At 43.1% G+C, this 13,616-nt stretch overlaps 1 protein-coding gene across 3 annotated transcripts in view; it reads left to right on the top strand.

Annotated features, from left to right (window-relative positions):
• Positions 1–2,246: 2,246 nt before the first annotated feature.
• The window catches only part of SCAF11 (SR-related CTD associated factor 11), a 102,938-nt gene continuing 91,568 nt past the window's right edge, over positions 2,247–13,616 (top strand). For all 3 annotated transcript variants that reach the window (XM_066369023.1, XM_066369022.1, XM_066369021.1), the window contains exon 1: positions 2,247–2,483. The gene's annotated coding sequence lies outside the window, so the exon portion shown is untranslated. The remainder of the gene's footprint in view (positions 2,484–13,616) is intronic.

Below are 13,616 nucleotides of genomic sequence, written 5' to 3'. Positions count from 1 at the left end.
AAAAGTGAAAATATTTTGATGTGCTAGTGAATATATGAAAAGATTTATACTGTTCAATTTTGCTGAAACAGCACAGTGTTATTGACAATTTAAAAATTATACTTTACTATTTGGTAAATATTATCTGACTTTTAATTAAATTTTGAGACCATTTCTCCCTAAACAAATAGACTTTTATATAAAATACACACAGAAGAATGTTGTAACAGACATATCTATCTGGAGTTATACTCCTAAAGGTCTGATTCCCTAGCGTGAAAAGCATATATGTATCCATAACAAAGCTACACCCTTCTTGTGTTGGATAGCTCATATCTGTTTTTTTCATCTGTTTCTATCATATAATTCTTTGAACAAAGTTTTCAGTGATTTTATTAATCATTCTTGAAAACCTTATAATGTACAGTTTGCTCTGATAGTGACAGGGAAAGGCCCTTTATAAGAATTTCCCTCTTCCATCAGAAGAAAGCATTTTAACTCCTCTAGATCATAGTTCCTTCAAATATTCCAAACGCAGTAAAGCCCATCTAAATGCCCAGATTTCATGTCAAAAACCATACATTGTAAAACTCCAAAGACTTTGAAATAGGCAAGGCTGCCTATTTCATATAGTCCTTCAGCAATTACCGTATTTCTCCATGTATAAGGTGCTCCCATGTATAAGACGCACCTTAATTTGGGGGCCTGAAATTTGATAAAAAAAAAAAAAGTATTACATAAAGTTATTGAACTCAAGTTTTATTCATCATAAAATTCATACAACTCTTCAAGCGAGAAATACAAGTAAAAAAATCTACAACCCACTGTATAAGGCGCACCCAGTTTTTAGACCCCAAATATTTAGTAAAAGGATACGTCTTATACATAGCGAAATACGGTAGTTGAAGTATCCCCTAATTTTTGTGAACAGTATATTTACCAAGTCCTTATTGAGCGACAGGCATTGTGCCAGGTGCTGTTGTTAGAAAAGTGAGGACATTGTCCCAGTGTTCACAGTGTGAGACGAACAGTGTTCAGACCAAACACCACGCACAAGATGAGGGTTCCAAAGAAGCCACCTCACAGTTCAGAGAGCAGGGGACAGGGCGACCAGTCTAGTCTAGGAGAGCGCGGCAAAGAGATGGCCCGATGGCGGCGTCTTGATAAAGTACGTAGTTGGGAAATCATCCCGGGCAGAGCTCTCAGCAGGGCGAGGAGAGCAGCACGCACAGAGAGAGAGGAAGGGGACAGGCAACAGGAAAAGGTGCGAGCGGCAAGGCTGCCTGGGACAGCGCTGGGGGAGCCCAGTCGGCGGGGCTGCTGGGGCTCGACGCCTCCCGCGGGAGCTGTTAGCTGGTCAAATGCCCGGGCTAAAAGGACCACTGTGTAGAATGGGTGGACACGAAGGGCAAGAAAAGCAGTCGGGAGCTTAAAGAAATTGTCCAGAAAATAGGAGAAAAAGAGGCAGTGATTTTGAAAAACTCTGGTAAGGTATTTGTGAAGACAAAAGATTTGACAGCCCGACGGGGAAGCAATAGGCAAGGGCACACACATTGCATGTAGCAGGCTGCGACAAATTACTAAGTGAATAATCATTTGTCACCACCTGACCTCCATTTGGGAATTTTTTAAATGCCCACCAGAAGAGAAGAACGAAGTAGGCTTACGAGTTACGGGCACTTCAACCTCTCCGCAGGATGTATTTCAGGTGGTCAAAGCTGCTGGCCCACCTGCAGTGCTTGGTAAAAACTCAATCTACCGCCAAACCACATATTATCACTCGTTTAATATAAGATTTCTCTAAAAATCGGATAGCAAACGGCGAGCAAACCTCCTCACACCCATTTCCCCAAGAGCCTCCTGCATTGCCTTCAGCTACTTATCCGAACCTCACCGAGGAAGTTCCCACTCTAACGCTCCAAACAGGGCGCATGCGCAGAGCCCGCAGCGTCGGGGAGGAGGGCAGCACCGAGAGAATGTTTCCCAGAAGTCCTTGCCACTCACCGCCTTTCTCCCTCTCGCTCACAGGCCGCGTGACGTGACTCCGCCCGCCACGTTCTTCCGTCGCAAAGGATGGTTTGTCAGCGCCCCCCTGCGTCCCCATCTAGCTCTGCATCGGTGCACGCAGGGCCAGAGCAAGGAGTAGAGAAGAGTGCGGCGCGTCTGGCTGCCGCCGTCGTCACCGGAGCGTGTTGACTAGTGGCGGCGCGGCTGAACGGAGGGAAGGAGGGGGAGAGGGGACGCGAGGGGAGGGAGGAGGCCAGACAAGGCGGGGGGAGGGGGAGCAGCGGTGGCGCAAGCCGCGCGGAGCAGCGCAGCCCGGGTCCGCTCCCTTCCCTGCCGCCGCCTCCCGACCCGGCCGGCAGAGCCGGCGCCCCAGCGGCCCCCGGAACACTCAGAGCGGACGGAGGAGTCCATGTTGGGGAACTTGGAGGTGGCGTGACGGGGACCCAGGGACCTGCATTGGGGCCCCGCCGGAGCAGTTGCCTCGACCTCGGCCTGAGGTAAACACCGGCCGACCTCAGGGGTGGATGGGCTCGCGCAGCTGTCGGGGCGAGGTGGGGGTTACAGGCCGGCGGAGGGAGGGCGGACAAAGTTTCGGAATCTCGCGTGGCCCAAGCAGCGTCCTGCGCTCGGAGGAAAGTTGGAGCTGCCTCTCGAGGCGGGGAAGCAGCGGCGGGAAGGGTTCCCCTTCCCTCTCGCTCCTCCGCGAGGGAGGCCCCGCTCCGGCTGCCGCCGCCTGCCCGTCGGCACCCTGTCCCATTTCCTCCTTGGGGCCTACGCGCCTCCCGCCGCCGCGACCGGTGCAGCCTGTCGCCGCCGGGCTGCGGGATGGGGGTGGGGGCGCTCGGGGCGGAGGCTGCGCGGCGTGGTCCCCGCACAGACAGCCCCTCCCTGCCGGGGAAACGTGTCCCGCTGGGCTTCCGGGAGCTCCCCGACCCCCGTGTCCGTTCTACTCCGGGGACTTTGCTTTTGTCAGTCGCGTCCGAGCCCGCTTGTGAAACCAAACTTTACTACGCCGTGATCTCTCCGAGGGCACGAATGGGGAAGAGCCGGCGCTCGCTTCTCCGCGGGAGCCTTACCCCGTGCCCTGAATTTCAAACCGTCCTCCCACCCCCAAAGTTTAAACCGGTTTCCTGGGCTGACAACAAAAGGGCTCGGAGAGCTAATTTTAGCTTCATCAGTCGCCCCTCCTCAGTCCTAGGGATTTTTTGAGACATTCATTCACATTGCTGGCGGGCTTGCCACCTACGTACATTTTGAAAACTTGTTTTGAAAGTGAACGCCTGATTTAGAGTATGTGATGCAAGTGTTCACAGATTCAACTGTTTAATTTTAAAATACTCCTGACATGTTTCTGTACCGTGCTACATCCAGTGTCTACTAGTTGAGTGTTTTTCATTCATTTTGGGTTGCCTTTTAACATCTTTATCATACTACTAGTGAACTAAGATATTTAAGCAAAAGTGATCAAAAAGTTTTTAATGTAATGCTTTGTCTGATAAGTGCTAATCTTAAAATTTTACCAATTTGGGAATTTTTACTTAACTTTGGAAGAAGCCTGTTAAAAATGTATTTTTTTAAAAAAAGAAAAGTTAATTCATGCAAATGACTACCTAGATGGTATCAGAATATTAAAGGCAAAACGTTCTTAAATAACAGGTGTTTTTTTTGTATTTTACTGGTAATTGTATTAAAATTTAGATATGTAATCAAATTACTTTCCAGACCATTACTTTCTCTTTCCTGTTTGTTTCTTTGGCAGCTGGCTTCATCATCTCCCTGTTTTGTTGTTGGTTAAGATTATAATAAAAAGTTTGTGGGACTTTTGTTTTTGTAGTTGTTTAAACTTATTGGGCAGAAGAAATGAAATTTTGAAATTTTTTTGTTTTGTTTTAGACTATCTTATCAAAGATAATCTGAATTTTATGTTATGCAGTGAGATTTTTTTTAAATTAGCAATTCTTATTGTTGCTGCACTTTTTCATTGTATTTTTTTGGTGCTTTCAAGTATATTAATCACTCCATCTTACATCCAAATAGTGACCTTTTTGCCTGATCATTTGAGTACATTTTGAGATATAGTGGGGCAAGATTTGGGTGTTTGCTTACATTCTTCAGTGTGACAAGGGGGAAGAAAGCTGGAGAAGAAAATAAAAAATGATTTCTAAATATACTGCCTTGAAACCTGTCAGAGAAGAATTGTAAGGAAAAATTTTTTGTATGTCTTTGGTGGTGGTAATGGGGTCCATGGGTTAAAACTGAATGAAACTCCTTGGACACTAACCAATGTTTAGGCAATTTTCTTGAAAAGCTGTGTTGGTAATGAGTAGAGATAGGACGAATGGGTGCCAGTATATGGTACTGTTGACATTTTTTAGTAGTAACTAAGAATGTGCAGTATTATATTACTCATCAACCTAGTCCTGAACTTTTTGTGTGCATCACAGAGAGAGTTGTAAAACACAGCTAATTAAAGAGATTGCCAGGCATAAAAATAATAAAGTCATCTATTCTATAACATTCATTATACAGTACCTCTTTTTTAGCAAGCTCTGCCATCCTTGGTCTTGTCTTTTAGTGGTGTTGATTGGATCTTGACTTGTGAAATAAAGAAGCTTAAAACTTCAATTCTTAGTTACGTCTTCTGTCCCATTCTTGCATCTGTATGGTGATAACTGTTAGCACTATGTAGAGCCCAGAGTTAAAATACCAAGTATGGACCATCTGTTGCTGTTACCAAGATCTCATCTTTGCATTGTTCTCATAGTCTTTTCTTTTTTTAAAGTGTGGCTTTGTGAGTTCCTAGTACTAAGCACATAAAGGTTCAGTATAAAATGGGAAAATACATCATCATTTCTCACTTGCAAAATAGCTCCCTAAAAAATCTCACCGACCTTTGTTCACATATAGTCTTAATAACGAGAATGATCCTGTTAAAATTTGTCAGAACATGTCACTTCTCAAATGGCTTCCTTCTTAGCCATGCTAAAATTCATAGCCCTTATGGTCTACCAGACTCTCAAGTGTTTTGAACTCCTGCTTCTCTGACTTCATTACCTCAATTTTTCTCTATCAATACTCTGCTACTGAGATTTTCTCTCACTACTCTGTATAAAACAGCAGGCCCTCCTCCCACATTTCCTAACCCTTTTAAAGTCAGCTGTTTCTCCATAGCATTTATCATTTTCCAACATACTGTATAGTTTACTAAAGTTTATTTCTTAACTCTCAGGCATGTTCTATGAGAATAGGATTTGTCAGTTTTGGTTAATTTTGTACCCAAACATCTGAACAATTTCTAACATTTAGTAGGTATTTAATATATATTTAATGGATTAACATGCATTCAGCTGGAAATGTTGGAGGCAAGAATGGCACCAGGTGTTTATATCGGTGGAGTCAGATGGGACCTTGGTTTAGCAACCTCAGTTCTTCAGTGCTGGCTAAGAAAGAATTCAGAGGCAAGATTCAAACTAAAAGAGAAAGTTTATTTAGAAAGTCACACAGTAGAAGTAGTGAATGGTAGTAGAAATGGGCTCAGGAAATACGTTACAGAAGCAAGAAGGGGTCCTTGGAGCTTAGGAGAGAGATGCCAGGAAAACCCACCGGGGTGAAGGTGGTAGGTGCAATATGGGGGGGGGGGGCAACTGAAATGATTGAAGCCTGTTTGTATTTGATGCAGGTCAGACAGAACCTCATTATCCTTGGGGCTTAATACTTAAGGGCTTTTCTCGGGCCCTCTTGTTCTCTCTAAGGGGGTCTGACATGCATGACTAACAACGTGAAACGGGAGGGAGGAAAGGTTAGGGAAGGTTCCAACTGCTTGACCAGTGATAGGAAGGGTCAGAAGGTCTAAAGTCTTAAATCATATGACCAAGTGATATGTTAGGGGAGAAAAGGTTACCCTGGGGATGATGAGGTCCGTGTTTTCCCAGTTTTTCCTATTGCTAGGCACATGGGGCTTTCTGCCCTGGTGACCTTTTAAAACATTAAAAATAGTAATTATGATTTGAAACTTTAGATCAGGGGTCCCCAAACTTTTTACACAGGGGGCCAGTTCACTGTCCCTCAGACCGTTGGAGGGCTGGACTATAAAAAAACTATGAACAAATCCCTATGCACACTGCACATATCTTATTTTAAAGTAAAAAACAAAACGGGAACAAATACAATATTTAAAATAAAGAACAAGTAAATTTAAATCAACAAACTGACCAGTATTTCAATGGGATCTATGCTCCTCTCACTGACCACCAATGAAAGAGATGCCCCTTCCAGAAGTGCGGCGGGGGCCGGATAAATGGCCTCAGGCGTAGTTTGGAGACCCCTGCTTTAGATCATGCAAGTCTCAGTTTTTGCATAAACTGCTAAGTTACTTTTGTCTATGCATTATGTTCCAGTAGAGGGGTCCACAATTTTAGAGGTAAATATAACAGAATGTAACCTTCAAACAGATTTGTCTGAATACAGAAGGAACTAGAATGCTTAACTAAGAGTAGAGTGGTAAACTATCCTAATGTTTAAAATGTCATTTAGAAGCCAAACAAGACTGAATTTTGATAGTCCCAGGAGGCAGAACTAGTATCGTGGTAATATGTATATTGAAAGGGAGGAGAAGGGCTCTGGTTGGGTAGCTCTGTTGGTTACAGCATTGTCCCAATACACAAAAGTTGCAGATCGATCCCTAGTCAGAGCACATACAAGAATCAACCAGTGCCTGACCAGGTGGTGGCGCAGTGGATAGAGCGTCGGACTGGGATGTGGAAGGACCCAGGTTCGAGACCCCAAGGTTGCCAGCTTGAGCGCGGGCTCATCTGGCTTGAGCAAAGAGCTCACCAGCTTGGACCCAAGGTCGCTGGCTCCAGCAAGGGGTTACTCGGTCTGCTGAAGGCCCACGGTCAAGGCACATGTGAGAAAGCAATCAATGAACAACTAAGAAGTCGCAATGCGCAACGAGAAACTGATGATTGATGCTTCTCATCTCTCTCCGTTCCTGTCTGTCTGTCCCTGTCTATCTCTGCCTCTGTAAAAAAAAAAAAAAAAAAAAAAAGAATCAACCAGTGACTGCATAAATAAGTGGAAAAACAAAATGATGTTTCTCTCTCTTTAAAAATCAATCAATCAATTAAAGGTAGGAGAGACAGTAAGAGTGGATGTGGTAAACTTAGTTAAGGCTTTGCCAGAGTAGTCCAGAAAAGATGGCAGTAGTTTGAATTAGGATGAGAAATGTGGAGATGGGCAACAGTGAATGGGATTTGTAGTCAGTAAGCCTCGGTTGATTAAAGCTGAACGAGAGAAAAATTTCAAAGATGACTTCTGAGTTAAACTGAGTTGATGGTGGTACCAAATAAGAACCATGGTTCTTTGATTCTGATGTTGGGTTTGACCATACTTTTGGAACTTTCAGGTAGAAATGTCTGTAGGCATTAAATTTATGGTTCTAAAATTCAGAAGAGAGGTATGTTATGGAAATAGAAAATTTGAGTCACTTACATAAGTAGTTGAAACTATAGGTGGAATTGCCCAGAAAAGGGAATATAAATTGGAAAAAATAGATGCTAGAATGGAATCATTGAGGTCTCTAACATTAAAAAAAAAAATTGCTGGAAGAATATGAGCTTCCAAAGAATACTTCGAAGGTCAGAGAAGTAGGGGATGAGTGTGGTACTACAGAAACCAAAGGATAGGCATATCTCATTTTATTTTACTTCTCTTTATTGAGCTTCACAGTTTCTTAAAAATTGAAGGAAAGGTCCTGGCCAGTTGTCTCAGCAGTAGAGCATCGGCCTGGCGTGTGGAAGTCCCGGGTTTGATTCCCAGCCAGGGCACACAGGAGAAGCACCCATCTGCTTCTCCACCCCTCCCCCTCTCCTTTCTCTCTCTCTCTCTCCCTTCCTCTCCTGCAGCCAAGGCTCCATTGGAGCAAAGTTGGCCTGGGTGCTGAGGATGGCTCCATGGCCTCTGCCTCGGGTGCTAGAATGGCTCCTGTTGCAACGGAGCAACGCCCCAGATGGGCGGAGCTCTGCCCATCTTGCCCGGTGGATCCAGTTGGGTGCATGTGGGAGTCTGTGTCTCTGCCTCCCGGCTTCTCACTTCAGAAAAATACAACCCCCCCCAAAAAAAAAATTGAAGGAAAGATCTTTGCTTTTATTGCTGTGGTTTGGGACCAAACTCGTAAGTAATATCTGAGGTTTGCCTGTTTTTCAAGGGGAAAGTAGTCAATAGGATCAGTGTTAATGAGAGTTGAGTAAGGTAAGAGGTTTTTCATTGAATTTAACAGTGGAGCTCATTGCCTTTTGAATTGAGCCAGGATAGTAAGATTAAGAAATTATCCACCCACATTACAGAAGAGACTAATGTTTATCAAACATTTACTATGTTCCAGACACTTTGTTTTAGACATTTTACATACATTTTTATTTGCTCTTTTCAGCAGCCTTGTGATGTTGGGGTATTAGTCCATTTTACTGAAAGGAGTCCAAGGCTCTAGAGAAGTTAAATGATTTCCTTGGAATCTATACCTAAATTCTTATTACTCCTTGGCCTTTAGTTATTTATCATATCAGTTGGCCTCCCAAACTCCTTATCAATGTTATATAATAGTAGACCTTTCTATGATGTTGGAAGTGTTCTGTATCTCTACTGCCTTGAACACTTGATATATGTCTAGTGCATCCAGAATAGTGGTTACTGTTTTGGACAGTACAGATATAGATTAAAAAAATTGTTAAGAATCTTATAAGTAGCCTGACCAGGCAATGGCACAGTGGATAGAGCGTCAGACTGGATGTAGAGGACCCAGGTTCAAGACCCTGAGGTCGCCAGCTTGAGCACGGGCTCATCTGGTTTGAGCAAAGCTCACCAGCTTGGACCCAAGGTCGCTGGTTTGAGCAAGGGGTTACTCGGTCTGCTGTAAGCCCCCCCCCCCCCCCCGCCGTCAAAGCACATATGAGAAAGCAATGAACAACTAAGGTGTCGCAACGAAAAACTGATGATTGATGCTTCTCATCTCTCTCCATTCCTGTCTGTCTGTCCCTATCTATCCCTCTCTCTGACTTTCTTTGTCTCTGTAAAAAAAAAAAAAAAAAGAATCTATAAGTAATAAAGGAGTTTTCTTATACAGTAGTCCCCCCTTATCCACAGTTTTCCTTTCTGAAGTTTGTTAACTATAATCAAGTGTGATCCAGAAATATTAAGTGGAAAATTGCAGGAGTAAACAATTCATAAGTTTTAAATCTCATGCTGTCCCTCTCTGTCCTGCCTAGCACATGAATGAATCATCCCAGGGTATTCACATGTTTATGCACTACCACTAGTTAGTCGCTTAGCTGTCTTGGTTATCAGATCAGTTAGTTGCAGTATTACAGTGCTTGGGTTAAAGTCACCCTTATTTACTTAATAATGGTCCCAAAACACAAGAGTAGTGATGCTGGCACTTCAGATATGACAATATGACAAAGCCATTAAGTGCTTCCTTTAAGTGAAAATGTGAAAGTTCTTGACTGAAGAAAAAAGAATTATATGCTAAAGACCTTGTTAAAGTCTACAGTAAGAATGAATTTTCTGTGAAATTGTGAAGGAAAAAAAGATTCATGCTATTTTGATGTAACTTTGGTTACAGTGTATTATAATTGTTCTTTTTATTAGTTATTGTCAATCTGTGTCTAATGTGTAAAACTTTTATCATAGGTATATATGTATAGGAAAAAACAGTATACAGTGTGTCCGTAAAGTCATGGTGCACTTTTGACTGGTCACAGGAAAGCAACAAAAGACGATAGAAATGTGAAATCTGCACCAAATAAAGAAAATTCTCCCAGTTTCATACCTATTCAGTGCAGTTCAATGTGGGCTCATGCACAGATTTATTTTTTTTTTTTTTGTATTTTTCTGAAGCTGGAAACAGGGAGAGACAGTCAGACAGACTCCCGCATGCACCCGACCGGGATCCACCCGGCATGCCCACCAGGGGCGATGCTCTGCCCACCAGGGGCCGATGCTCTGCCCCTCTGGGGGTTGCTCTGCTGTGACCAGAGCCACTCTAGCGCCTGGGGCAGAGGCCAAGGAGCCATCCCCAGTGCCCGGGCCATCTTTGCTCCAATGGAGCCTTGGCTGCGGGAGGGGAAGAGAGGAAGGAGGGGGTGGGGGTGGAGAAGCCAATGGGCGCTTCTCCTATGTGCCCTGCCCGGGAATTGAACCCGGGTCCCCCGCACGCCAGGCCAACTCTCTACCGCTGAGCCAACCGGCCAGGGCTCATGCACAGATTTTTTAGGGCTCCTTAGGTAGCTATCCCGTATAGCCTCTACAGACTCATCACTGACTGATGGCCTACCAGAACACGGTTTCTCCACCAAACTGCCGGTTTCCTTCAACTGCTTATCCCACCAAGTAATGTTATTCCTATGTGGTGGCGCTTTGTTATAAATGCATCGATATTCACGTTGCACTTTGGTCACGGATTCGAATTTAGCGAGCCACAGAACACACTGAACTTTCCTCTGAACTGTCCACATCTCGACATGGCTGTGGGCTGCTCCGCCGTATACATGCTGTTATGTCACATCTGCGCATGCACACATGCTGCCACATCCTACAGAAACTGGGAGGGTTTTCCTTTTATTTGGTGCAGATTTCACATTTCTATCATCTTTTGTTGCCTTCCGGTGACCGGTCAAAAGTGCACCATAACTTTACGGACACACTGTATATAAGGTTCTGTACTATTTATGGTCTCAAGCATCCACAGGGGATCTTGGAATATCCTCTGTGGATAAGGGATTACTGCTGTAACAAGAAGAGGTGGAAACACATATTCTCATTTGAAAGGAGTACTATTTTGCTTATATGCTAGTTTTTGGTGCTTTAATTGATTATTGTAGGTAATCTTTTTCTTTTAAGTAAATGATGTGGTAGTCTTTCTCTTTTTCTCTTTTTAACATCTTAAACTTTCAGAAAAGTTCCAAGTATAATACAAATAATTTTTTCCTGATTTATTTGAGAGTAAGTTGCAGGCTTAGTCCCAAATACAAGTACAAAGAACTTCCCCTTCCAACCATTTGAGAGTTAAGTTGAGGATGCATTTGGACAAGCACTTTCTCTTGTATAAACTATATCAAAATCAGAAAATTAACATTGCCGTATTACCATCTAACCCTCAGGCTTCATTCACGTTTTGCCAGTTTCCATAGTAATTTTCTTTGTAACAAAAGGATTTAGTTCAGAATTCTGTGTTGCTTTTAATTGTAATGTCTTTCTTTTTTTTTTTTTTTTTTTTTTGAGAGGCTGGGAGGCAGAGAGACAGGTTCCCGCAAGTGCTCCAACCAGGATCCACCTGGCAAGCCCTGTACAGGGCAATGCTCTGCCCATCAGGGTCAGCTGCTCTGTTGCTTGGCAACCGAGCTATTTCAGCGCCTGAGGTGAGGCCATGGAGCCATCTTCAGCACCCAGGGCCAGTTTGCTTAAACTATTCAAGCCATGACTGCAGAAGGGAAAAGAGAGAGAGAGAAAGGGAGAGGGAGGGCAGCAGATGGTAACTTCTCCTGTGTGCCCTGACTGGGAATTGAACCTGGGACTTCCATATGCCAGGCCGATGCTCCATCGCTGAGCCAGTCGACCCAGGGCCTAATTGTAATGTCTTTTTATACTCCTTCAACCTGGGACAATCCCTGTCTTTTTTTTTTTTTTTTTTTTTTAACCTTGACACTTTAAAATATAGCTTAGTTTTGTTGTAACATGTCTCTCAATTTGGATTTGCCTTATACTGTAGGTGTATTTCCTTATGGTTGGATTCAGATTGTGCATTTTTTGGCAGGAGTATCACAGTAATGATGCTGTGTTCTCATTGCATCCTATCAGATGGCATACAATTTCTTTTTGTCTCATTGCTGATGATAATACACTTTGATCACTTGATTAAGGTGAAGTCTCCCAACTGTCTTTAGTGTGAAGCTTTTTCCCCCCTTCTTAGCAATTAGTAAGTGTGAGGAAGTAATGTGAGACTGTTTAAATAATCCATTCCGTATCAAACTTGCTATTTATTCATTCTCGTTATTTCAGCTTTGACCAGTGAAAACCCTTTCAGGTTAGTTTCTGTGTTCTTTTGACTTACTTTGAGCATTTCTTCCTTTTTGACACACAAAAAATGTTCCAGGCTCACCTCTACTTTTCCTGCCACAGCCCTAGAAACAACCATCTCTCCAGGGAGTGTTTTGATGTGTTTGTTTTTTAAATAGTGGAGAAAGGTATGTAGAAACCGAGATTTTGGTGCTATATTCATTTATTTATCTGTGCATAGAAAACCATGGGTGGTACCAATTTCAATCCCCACAGTGTATAGTTTTCTCTCTTTATAATTCCTTTCTCTTACAAGGAGAAACCTGGCTCCCGTAATCCTTAGTTTACTTATATGACCAATCCTCTCATTGTAGCTGTTTTCCATTACCACTGCTGCTTCCTCTCTTGTGTTGCATAACATTTTCATTCTACCTAGGCTCTGTCATCTTTTGCCAGAATACATGTCTCCAGGCTTCTCATACCTTCTTATGCTAAGGATCTCACCTTTCTGCTTGAGTTCTAGTACCTCACTCTGGGCTCCCTCACTATCCTTATTATGGCATTTTGCTTACCAGCCTGGCCTCCAACACTCCAGGCAGAATAACAGCATATAGAGACACTTTTAAAAAAAGATTATACTAACTTGTTTGTTATAAAAGGTATTACACCAAAAACTTAATGAAAATTGGTGATAAAAATATGTTCTCAAATTTTTTATTTAAATCTTCTTGATACATCTCTATTAGTGATAAGACTGCCCTCATTTTCCCTTTAATCCTTAGAGTTCTCAGACATACTTTTAGGAGAGTCTTTTTAATATAATTTTTACAATAAAATAAAAATTAGTGGTTTTTTTTTTTTTTTTTTTTTGTATATAGGCTTTGGAGTTAATCAGACCTGGCTTTGAATTCTGATTGTGTCCCAAATACTGATTGTCAGCTTTTATAGGTGACTTAATCAGTGTCCCAGTTTTCTCACCTATTTTATTTATTTATTTATTTATTTATTTATTTGTATTTTTTTCAAAGCCAGAAACGGGGAGGCAGTCAGACAGACTCCCGCATGCGTCCGACCGGCATCCACCCGGCACGCCCACCAGGGGGCGTTGCTCTGTTGCGACCAGAGCCACTCTAGCGCCTGAGGCAGAGGTCACAGAGCCATCCTCAGTGCCTGGGCCAACTTTGCTCCAATGGAGCCTCGGCTGCGGGAGGGGAAGAGAGAGACAGAGAGAAAGGAGAGGGGGAAAGGTGGAGAAGCAAATGGGCGCTTCTCCTGTGTGCCCTGGCCGGGAATCGAACCTGGGACTCCTGCACGCCAGGCCGACGCTCAACCACTGAGCCAACCGGCCAGGGCTTCTCACCTATTTTAAATAAGTAGCATTTACCTAAGTCTAATGGTAATAACAGCTAACTCTATCTCTGTTTCATATCCTTAAGTAAGCTTCATTTAGTGAGTGATTTTCAAGCCTTTTTAATGCAGTATTCTAGTGTTCAATGTTGATGGTGTTAGAGTTTTTGAAACATACTCTGGTATGATATTTTGAGGATTAAATGTGTGAAGGTATACTCGAGTATTTAGTC

This window comes from Saccopteryx leptura, chromosome 2, assembly GCF_036850995.1.
Source record: "Saccopteryx leptura isolate mSacLep1 chromosome 2, mSacLep1_pri_phased_curated, whole genome shotgun sequence".
Classification (NCBI taxonomy): domain Eukaryota; kingdom Metazoa; phylum Chordata; class Mammalia; order Chiroptera; family Emballonuridae; genus Saccopteryx; species Saccopteryx leptura.
The sequence above is the reverse complement of the archived record's forward strand: the minus strand, read 5'-3'. Positions and strand labels throughout refer to the sequence as shown.